At 45.7% G+C, this 10510-nt stretch overlaps 1 protein-coding gene across 1 annotated transcript in view; it reads right to left on the bottom strand.

The window, feature by feature from the left end:
• ATP6V1E2 (ATPase, H+ transporting, lysosomal 31kDa, V1 subunit E2) overlaps positions 1–9617 on the bottom strand; it is a 16034-nt gene extending 6417 nt beyond the window's left edge. The window contains exon 1 of the mRNA XM_004686232.2: positions 9572–9617. The gene's annotated coding sequence lies outside the window, so the exon portion shown is untranslated. The remainder of the gene's footprint in view (positions 1–9571) is intronic.
• Positions 9618–10510: the final 893 nt, after the last annotated feature.

Raw genomic sequence — 10510 nt, 5'->3', positions numbered from 1 at the left:
AAAAGGTTTGAAATTCCAGACTGAGAGTTAGGCCATTAGGCAAAAGAGACCCACGGTTGTGACTTGGTCAAACTTGGATATAGAAAAATTAGCCTGATGGTGGCAGAGGCAAGAGAGTCTGGCTAGAAGCCAAGTGCCAGGTCAAGAACCATCCCTGGGTGAGAACACAGGAGACTTGGGGGCAGGTAAAGAAGTGTTTGATGACTCCAGGCCTGGCCCTGGCCGCCCCTGCTCCAGCGGCATTCACAGGGCCGGCGAGTAGCTCAGCCCAGGGCCAGGATGTGGGAAGCGTGCCCTCCAGAGCATGCTGCGCAGACAGAAAGCCACAGCCAGAGAGTTCATTTGGTCTGGAAGTAAAAAGAGACACCCAGAGAGAAAATCAGTAGTGCCCCTAAAGCTTTATCTCTGCTTGAGTTGCTGACACAGAGCACCACGAACCGTTTTGTTCCAAGATCTTCACTCCTGGTGGCAAAACAGACTTTGGTCAGGGCTGGGAATATAGGGCCCAGGCAGGGTAAGACACAATCATTTACTTGAAGTATTCACAACTTAATTTCTTCTTTTCAAGCATCTGCAGGAAGGCTACCTCAAAGCAGAATGATTCACCCCAAGTGCAATTTGCTTCAAAGTTGCTTAGCTCAAAGGTTTTAAGGGGTGATTTCCCCCCAAAGAAATGCTCCTCAGTCACATTCCTGTCTAAAGAATTCAGCCCTCCTCCCCTGTAGGGGGGTCATAAGATCTGATATTTTAGAGAAGCTGGAAATCCTACTGTAAAAGTAAGATTCATCTATATTTTTTCATTGCTTTACTGTGGGAAAATATACATAACATTAATTTTACTATTTTAACCACTTTTTTAAAGTGCATGGTTACTTGGCATTAACTATCTTCACACCAGTGTGCAGTTATCACTACCATCTGTCTCCATAACTTTTTCACATTCCTCAACTGAGCTCTGCGGTCATTCAACAATAAATCCCTGTTATTCCCAAAGTCCCTGACAGCCACACATCCACGTTGACTGTACAATTTTGACTTCTCTAGGTTTCTCATATACATGTAACTATACAATATCGGTCCTTTGTAATGGGCTATTTTAATTAGCACAATGCCCTCTAGCTTCATTCATGTTGTAGTTTGTGTCAGAATTTCTTCCTTTTATAAGGCTGAATAATATTCCCCTGGGTGGCAAGACCACACGTCACTTACTCATCCATGGACAACCATCTGGTTGCTCCCACCTTTTGCCTATGTGGATTACACTGCAATGAACACAGGTGTACAAATTGGAGAAGTCCCTGCTCTCAATTCTTTTAAGTATATAGCTAGAAGTCATAAGGCAATTCCGTGAATTTTTTTTTTTTGAGAAAAGGACACTTTTCACAGTGCTTGTACTGTTTTGCAATCCCACCAGCAATGGACAAGAGTTCTGATTTCTCTACATCCTCACTAATATTTGCTATTTTCTGCATCTTTTCATAATAGCCACCCTCATAGGGTTGAAGGAATATCTCATTTCAGTTTTACTTTGCATTTCCTTATCATTAGTGAGATCAAGCATCTTTTCTTGGTGCTTATTGGCCATTTGCAAATCTTTTTGGCAGAATACCTATTGAGATCCTTTGCCCATTTTTAAGTTAGGTAGGCTTTGTTGTTGTTGAGTGGTAGGAGTCTGTCCCTAGGTGGTACAGAGCTTTACCCCTAACTCCAAGCCAGGTAGCCACCAGATCCTATTGCAGGGGTTTTTGAAGTGAGCACTATGAAACCAAATTGAACAGAAAATTCAGAATGCATGGCAAATAGTAAAGTTAAGTATTGTTTTCTAAAACTGTTATTTGTTTTATAAATATGTACATGTGTATACATATAATATGCATGTACATGTGTATTTTGTTCACACTGAAATATATTTGTCACTGTGATTTGCAATACAAAACATTTCACCCTATGGGTTAACTGTATCCATCCATGTTGAAGAACAGTTAAGTCACCATCTATCTTATTCAAACAGAACCTTAAAAGTGTCACTATACACTCAATCCACTAATCAAAGTACCTACCAAAAAAAACTTATAGGGTGGGGATGGGGGAGGTTGGGAGTGGTCTGAAATTCTGGCTTCACAGACATGACATGAAAGCTATTCCCAAGGTTAACACTTACTGGGCAAGCTCACACGCTGGGTGGGCCGCAGCCAGAGACGGTAATCCACGGCAAGACCCATGCGGACCCTTCACACTGGGTGATTACAGAGGAGAGGAGTCAGGCTGCCCCTGAAATAGGAAGTCTCTATCCTGGTCTTGATTATCTCCCTGGACAGCAGTTTGGTGTTACCAGAAATGCACTGAAGCTGGCCCGCAAGGTTCAGGTTGAGTCTTGAAGGCCCTCACAACCTGAATAAAGGCTCCAAATTTGCCTCAATTCCATCTGGATTCCAACACAAAAGCCTCATCTGTAGAAGATGGATGTTAATGAGGGAGTTACTACCCTCTCATCAGAGCTGTGAAAGCCAAATCATGTAAGGAGTGAACAAGCTTTGTAAGGAGCCTGATGTGGCCCTTGACAGAACACCCTACCTAAAGCCTGCCCTTCCTAGAGCCACATTCCTGGAGCTGCCTGTGGGCAGCCCTAGAAAGCTTCCAGAGGGACTGAGAGGAGGGGAGGGGTCAGTGAGGAGCCCCAGAACACAGGCCCTTTAGGTAAGCTGGCCAAGCCTCCAACCTGTGGCCCGTGGCAGGGGTAGCCCTGTCTGCCACAAGTCCTCAGCATAAGGGACATATCTGGGTGACAAATGCTCCCACAATATTGACCTGACTCTCACTGCCATAGCTCCTGGTTGGCCACGCCTCTGCTTAGATCCGCAGCTAAACCCCTGACACAGGGAAGGTTCTGGATTACAAGGAAGAAAATAGATCTATAATTTTGCCCTTCAACCTAAGCAGGTACTGCCACCCTGACCTCTTTTGCATTCATCTTAACACCACCTCACAGTCCAGTAGCTTAATAGTTATTTGCTGGCTCTACTGAGGAATTGGCAGGGGGAGGGAGGAAAGGAAATAGTCTCCCATATAGTCTGTTACAACCTCAGGGACTCACATTCCTCTTTCAAATACTAGAAAGGACAGTGAAGACAGGAAGAGCTGCACGCAGGAAGAGCTGGATCCCACGGGAAGCCTCTTCCTGTCCTGCCCACATTCCTGAAACATACAGCTCAATAAGAACATTTAAAATACAAGTTACTTAAGGGAATTTGCCTGGGATCCTCAGCTGGTGGAGGATGAGTTCTGTTCTACTCAGAGGTATCCTAACTCCTCCCCAGTCATGGGTGGCACTCCCCCTATTTAACTTCCCAGTCAGAATAGTCTTGCCCCAGTTGGAACAAGGTCCTGAACCCCCTGTTCAGCCAGGCATTCACCCATGAGATGTGCTATCAGATCAAGGCAGTCAGGGAAAGGCCTGAGGTGATTCGGCACCTGGGAACATGGGGCAGTGAGGCTTTACCAACCAACATGGAAAATCAAACTGTTGGGCCACATTGTCCCAGAGGTGTTCGCGGTTAGCCCTGCCTTTCCAAGGAAATTCCCCTCGACCCCAAGGCACAGCTCAGGGCCCAGCTGCTCTGCCTGACATGTCTCCAGAGTGCAAGTGCTAATCTCCTGTCACCCCTGTCCAGAACATGGGTAAGTATGAGACATCTTTTCTCATTAAAAAAGTGTTTCAGAGCCCTTCCTGGAGGTGCAGCGAGCTAAAGCACAGCACTAACAAGCTAAAGCCACTTCAGCATGAGTTTGATCCCACCCAGGAGGTGACCACATGGCGTGGCAGACCTCTCCTGACCCACCCACTGCTCCCCTCAGCAGTGTACTTCATCGATCTGCCTGTTCTGCTCCCCACTCTGTCTCTGGTGAATCCTCTCACCTCCCCTGCACCTCTGGCCTGTATCCCAGTTCTGTATGCATAAATAAATAAATATTTTTTAAAATTGTTTCAAGGTAATTGATTTTATAAAACAAAAATAATAAGTACTGTATAGCTTATGACAGGATCACTTTTCAATATTTTGGCTAAGATCAAGTGTATAACAGGTAGAAATAAATTTGATGACAACAATAACACAAAGGATCACTAACCAAAGATAGAAGTAGAGTTTTGTAAAATTCTTACATTTTGCATTACATATTGTAGTATTATTTGAAGGTAAATTATAGTAAGTTAAAGGTAAAGTATAGTAAGTTAAAGTATAGTAAGTTAAAAAGTATTGTAGAACACACAACCATCACTAAAATAACACAACAAAAAGACACCAGTAATACACCAATCGTAGGAAGAAAATGGAGTACAAAAAATTATAATAAAGTAATTTTTTTTCCAAAAAGGTAGGAAAAGGGCCAAGAACATTTTCAATGGAACAACAAGTCTCTTGAACAATATTATTGGGATGATTGATTTTCACATAGAAAAGAATGAAGTTGAATCCTCATACTATCAATAAATATATACAAATGAATTAAAAATGAATCAACATCTTAATATGAGAGACAAAATAACTTTTTTTAAAAATCGTAAAGGTTAATGGCGATGGTTCTTAGCTATGATGTCAAAGCCACAATCAGCCAGAGAAAAAGGCATAAAATGGACTCCATAAAAATCTTTTCAAAAAGCCTTTTGCATCAAAAGACACCATTAAAGTACAGACCCTACCGAATGTGGAAAAATATTGGTAAATCCTACAGCTGACAAAGATCTGGTACCCAAATAATATGAAGGACTCTTAAACTCAACAACCAAAAACTAAATCACTCAATTTAAAATGGGCAAAGTATTCGAACAGATAGTTCTCCAAAGGAGATAAACAAATGACAGCAAACACATAAAAAGATATTCAGTATCATCAATCATCAGGTAACCTAGCTAAGGCAAAAATAACCCACAATGAGGTGCTACTTCACACTCACTAGTATGGCTGTAATCAAAACAGCAACAGAAGCGGTCTGAGGCTGCCTGTAAAGACAAGACACCCAGAGTGTCTTGGTAGCGCTCAGGGATGTGAGAAGGCTTGAGAAGCTCTCGAGATGGTATTTACAGGAATGGCAGCCAACACAGGGCTCGGCATTGCTCTGGAGAAGAGAAGAGCTTCTGGTACCATTGCTATCACCGAGCTCTAGACAACCTGTCTGTGTAATTGTCACCTTGGCACCAGCACCCAGTTATACCATGGCCTCTATCAGCACCCCCGGTGTGCTACTTCCTGTGTCAGGAGCCTGCTAAGGCTGCAGCCCTCAGAGGGGGTGTGCTCCGAGTCTAACTACATTTGCACTAGCTCTTGAGTCTGACAGAGTAAGGATCTGTACTTTTCAGGTTCAATAAGGGATAATCTTTTTCTTCCCAATGAAACTCAAAGTGTATTTGTGATGTTGAGGAGCCAAACAGACTCTGACAGAACAACTCTCAGTCTCGGGTGGTTCTCTGTCACTCTTAACGCTCAATCCTGGCAGGGACACCTCTAATTTCATGGAAGAGGGATTTGGAGCTTGAAAGGAGGCCAATCCCAGGTCATAGGACTATTCCTACCTGCCACCTCAGAGGAGGTGTCCTTTCATAAAGCAGCAGCAATAGCTGGCAATACCAACCATGAGAGCGATGGTCTCCTGACCCCAGGCAGCAGGAGAGCGCCCTTAGAAATAAAAATGGAAAAACATCCTGAAGGGTGCTTGATCCAAAATTCTCAGCTGAGGAAAACTTCTGAATTTCTGTTATGTAATGAGCTAGAAACAGGGATTCTGGGTGCTATTTAGGAGCATAACTAAAAATGAAAACCAAGTGAGATCTTCTTATTGGGTTTATTTATCATTAGGACTGTAAGGTACCACTGATGTTTAAAAATTGCTGCTGTGGTTAAGCGATTAATACCTTAGCTCAAAAACTTACATTGAACCCTGAGAGGAAAAAGAGGCAGACAGGAAGGAGGCTTTAATAGTGGGAGGGAAAAAAGCAATAGGAGTGGATTTGGCATGAAGCTACGAAGGTGAGCCAGGTGGGGTGTGGGAAGCCGGAAAGTCTGGGGAGTTAGAAGGCTGCAGCCTGAAGCTACTGGGCATGGGTGGAGGAAAGAAGCAAACTAAGGAAAGAAGAGTAAGGCAGAAGTCAATAAAAGGAGGACCATTTTCCTCCAGACCAGTAAATCTAAAAAGGAGTTTTGGAGAGGAAGACAAGTAAGTACTGTGGGCCAAGAATTAGGATTCAGCGTAAGCACTGATTCATCTCTTGACAAACCAACTGACTGAAATTTGGAGCAAATCATGGAATTATCTCGAGTCCTTCACATCTCCCTCTTCCTTTGAAATCACTTCTCTCCTAAAAATTCTTTGCTTTCTAGTGTAGCCTGGGGAGGCCTTGCAACGTTGAGTAGTGAGCAACATGCCAGATGTGATGGATTTGCTTATCCCAGGTCATCAAACATTTACCCATACCTGCCACCCTCTATGCAGGGACCATAGCACCTCAGTGGAAATAAACCCCTGCCCTTGGGGTACCGCTGACATACCCGGTCGGGGGATCGGGGGAGACCCCACCCCTCATCATAGTGATGCTCTCAGGGATTCTGCTGACCTGATGTTCTACTGGTCACCTCCAATTTAGATGAGTTCAACACTTGAGTACAATGAGCAAGCCAAGGGGAATATTCTTTCCTCTTGGGCAGTGTGGCTGGGGGCTGGTGATGCCTACAACCATTTTTGCTTGCAGGAGAGAAGACAATATAAATTAAGCCCTGAAGATTAATCAGATTGATAGTTGTTACTAACCAGCCATGTGACTCTGGGCACATTTCTTAATCTTGCTACACATTGCTGATCTGAACTACAGAGATAATACTGTGATAGTCAGGATGTCTTCAGTGTCCAGTGACAGGAAACAAACCCAGGAAAAAGGGAAGGGGACTTGTTGACTCAACTGAGCAAGTGAAAAACTGTAATACAGCGGTGCCTCAGGATAACCAGCACAAATGGTCTGCTGTATCTCTGCCCTGGTCACTGGATGTGGGGATCTCTCTATTTTTGCTTCTCTCTGCATTTTAGCTTCACTTCCTTCAACTGGCTATTTCATGAATGGTTGAAACATGAAATGTGAATGGCTGGCAGCTTCCAAGCTCGAATTTCTGGTTTAGTTAGCAAGAGAGGAGACTTGTGTTTTGAATCCCAAGCGAAAACCCTTTAAGAAGGCTTCTGTCTGGTCCATCTTGGCTCAGGTGCCCACTCCCAGGCCAGAGGAGAGCAGGGTACATAAATTGGCAGCTTCCATTCAAACCACATGATCACAAAGATTAAATATTTAGCAGAAACAAGTGGTGCTGTTTTGAACAGACAATCCTTAGATAGACTCTATAAATTTTATCTGGTGTGGTCGTTTGGGAGGTGAGATGAGACGATATATGTAGTGAGCACCAACCCCCAGGACTGGGCAGAGTGTACGGCTGGAAGACACAGCCGATGTGCTGCAAATTTTTTTTTTTTTAATCACATCTTCACCGCCAGGACTGATGCTTACCTAGATAGAGCCTTTGTGTTATGCTCAGTAGAAAAAGGTGTCCCTCTCTGCATGGATGCAGCCCAGTGGGCATGGGGTTGACAAACAAGTCACATCAGTGATGAGGAAAATAAATCCCTTCTTCCAAGGGGTTCCGACTCTGCAAGCCAGTCATGGCTTTGTGGGTCCCGTGTGGGCTGGGCTTTTGCTTCCTGCTTTGTACAGTGCAGACGCCCAGCCTGGGCAGAGGAGGCTACTTTCTCCTTATGTGGAGTTCAGAGGCCCATGACTGGCTGCAGTGTAAGGTCACAGGTTGAACTGAAGCCTCTCCCCCATACCACTCAGCTGGCCCTTGGGCCACCCCAGAGGCTCACTATTTCCCCACAAAGTGTCTGCTGTTCCTTCTTGCCCTGGTGCAAGGCACTCCACGTTTCTTGTGCATTCTTATTTTACTCTTATAAACCTCTTGAATCCTAAATCAAAGGCATCCTTTTGTAAATCCTCCCTCAGCAGGCCCAGAGCTAGGCACCAGTCACCTCTGTTGCTCTTCCAGAAGGCTGTTCTTCCTCTTCTACCACAGCACTGATCACATTATACAGTAATTATGTTTGCTCATCGGTTCCTTTCTGCCTCCCCCTCTAGTGACGTGGCTTTCCAGCTCTTTATCCCCTGCCCAGGAATAAAGCCTGGCATGTAGCAGATCTCAAGAAACGCTTGTTCAATGAAATACCCGATGAATCAATGAGGAGGAGGAAGTGGAGGAGAAGGCTGAGCAGTGATTTCACTGTTCTCAAACAGACCTTTTTCTGACATTTGCAGTGACACAGATGAGCAAAAGCCCTCAGGGGGCTGAGATCCTAGAAGCAAAGTTGTTTCCTGCCCTTCAAGATCCTGAAATTTGAGAACTATTTTCACCACCTGAAGCATTATCTCTGTCCCCTAGGTAAGTGAGTTTCTATTTGAGGTTTGTTTTGTCCTTCCAGCTAACCCATTCATGGACTGGGCTAAGCATTCATGACAAGGCCCCCTCCCCATCCCACATGCACACAGCTGGGATGACCCCAGAGCTCACAGTATTCCTGGCAGTCAGTCTGACTTTTCTTTGGGCCAAAGGGATGAGATCACTGTCACCAGTTACATCACCACTGCATGATGCATCCATTTGGAGTGCTCTGACATCTAGAGCTTCTTCTGGAGCATACAGAACCCTAATTCCTGCCATTTCTCAAGGCTCTGGAGCTGATCTTTCAGCCCCCTGGGCCCCTAGTAAATGTTTGTCTAAGAAGTAACATGATAACAGAGAGGCCAGAATCCAGAATGGGGAAATCTTGGAGAAGCCTCCAGTTTTCAGCCCACACCATCCCTCAAAAAGGCCTCCCCAGTTCTCCAACAGCTGCTTCTTCCTTGCTCCTAAAGCTATTATCAGGATCTCTCAGTATACACTCAGAGGGGCCCAAGAGTTCTCAAGGGTAAAACCTGCTCTTGCCCTTAGGATGAGGTCACAGTTTTGGCAGAGAAAGTGGAGGCAGAGAGAGGAGAACTGGCATATTCAAAGTAACATACAGTAACATACCGTACTCACCTGAGGGAGTGCCCAGCAGCTCCTTACCTCTTCTGATAGACTCTCCCTGAGTATACTAGTCCCAGCTAATGCTACCTGAAAAGAAATGGTCCTGCAGACAACTAAATTGACAAGCCCTCTTCTCTTTCCTCTTGAAGACTGGCTATAAAGCATGATCTGACTTCAAGGCACCATACTGCCTTCATTCAGGACACACACAGAAAAGCAGTGGGCAAAGCAAAGTTCCACTCTCAGACACAAAGGGGAGGAGTCTGGAGAGATGGGGCTCCACTAGGAACGTCCCAATGGCCAAGAAATCTTTCCGGACAATGGAAATTGGATTTGAAATTTGAGAGTTGAGGCCTGGGAGGATAAGCATGGGAACCCAACAGTGAGCGTCTCCCAAAGTGCTGGGATGCTGGAATCAGCCAGAAGCTACTGAGATGAGCGGCTACCTCTCTAGGTCTGTTTGCTTACTGACCACCTACCAGGCGTCTGAGGGACACGGTCCAGATGACTATTGCAGTCTCTCAATAGAACATTTCTAATCCTGTGAATGGATGAAAGGAAGCGGTCTATCTCCTGTCAGTGAGGGAAGGTGTCAGCTCTACGTGTCAGCTGGGAGTAAACCCAGAGTTTCTCCTCTCTCTCAGCACTCAATGTTTCACGTAGCACTGTTGGCCAGGGGAGGGACCTGACAGATGTTTTGCCCAGGCCAGGGTAGGAGTTGCTGTTTCCATCACAGACCAACTTTGGAGCATGAGTGTCTCTCTGCCTGGGATCAGAACCCAACTTCAAGGTGGCAACATGGTCTCAGACAAGGTCGCCTCCAGGGGGAGCCCAGGTATATTTTCAGATTCCAGAGCCAGCAGGGTGTCCCTTTTCTGGTTGCTGGAGCAGTGCATGGGTGGTTCAAGATGTTCTAACTCCCTTAGTCACCAGATTCAAGCTCATGGTGTGATAAGGGGTGGCGGATGGGACGATCAAGCAATAAGCCGGGAGTCCCTTCTTCCCAGCTCGTGGACCACCACTGCTCCCCCCATCACCCAGCGTTCATTAAAAATATTTTTTAACCTTCTTGATCTTTTTTCCCTTCTGATTTCTAGTTCTGTTGTGCATGTAGAGACCGATAAGATGGATCCTGCTTTCCGGGTAGAGTTCAAATATGTATGTATAATTTTGCATGACTATTGCGTCATCGTTGGAGCCGTTGTGGTTCCCCAAGCGGCCTCCACGTCTTCTCCCAGCTTCGGGGCCTTTGGACGCTTCCGGGCGCTGCGGGCACTTTCGCCAGGAGCCCTCGGCGCCGCCGGAGCGCTCCCTTCCAGGCCTCCTCCCCCAGCCGCACCTACCTTCCCCTCCCTCCTCCTCGGCTCCGCCTCCAGCTCGCCCCCTCCCCGCGGCCCTCGCTGGGAGTCAAGCTAGGG

This window comes from Condylura cristata, unplaced genomic scaffold, assembly GCF_000260355.1.
Source record: "Condylura cristata isolate star-nosed mole 26May11 unplaced genomic scaffold, ConCri1.0 scaffold00020, whole genome shotgun sequence".
Taxonomy (NCBI): Eukaryota; Metazoa; Chordata; class Mammalia; order Eulipotyphla; family Talpidae; genus Condylura; species Condylura cristata.
Note: the sequence above shows the minus strand (reverse complement) of the source record. Positions and strands in the feature narration are given on the sequence as shown.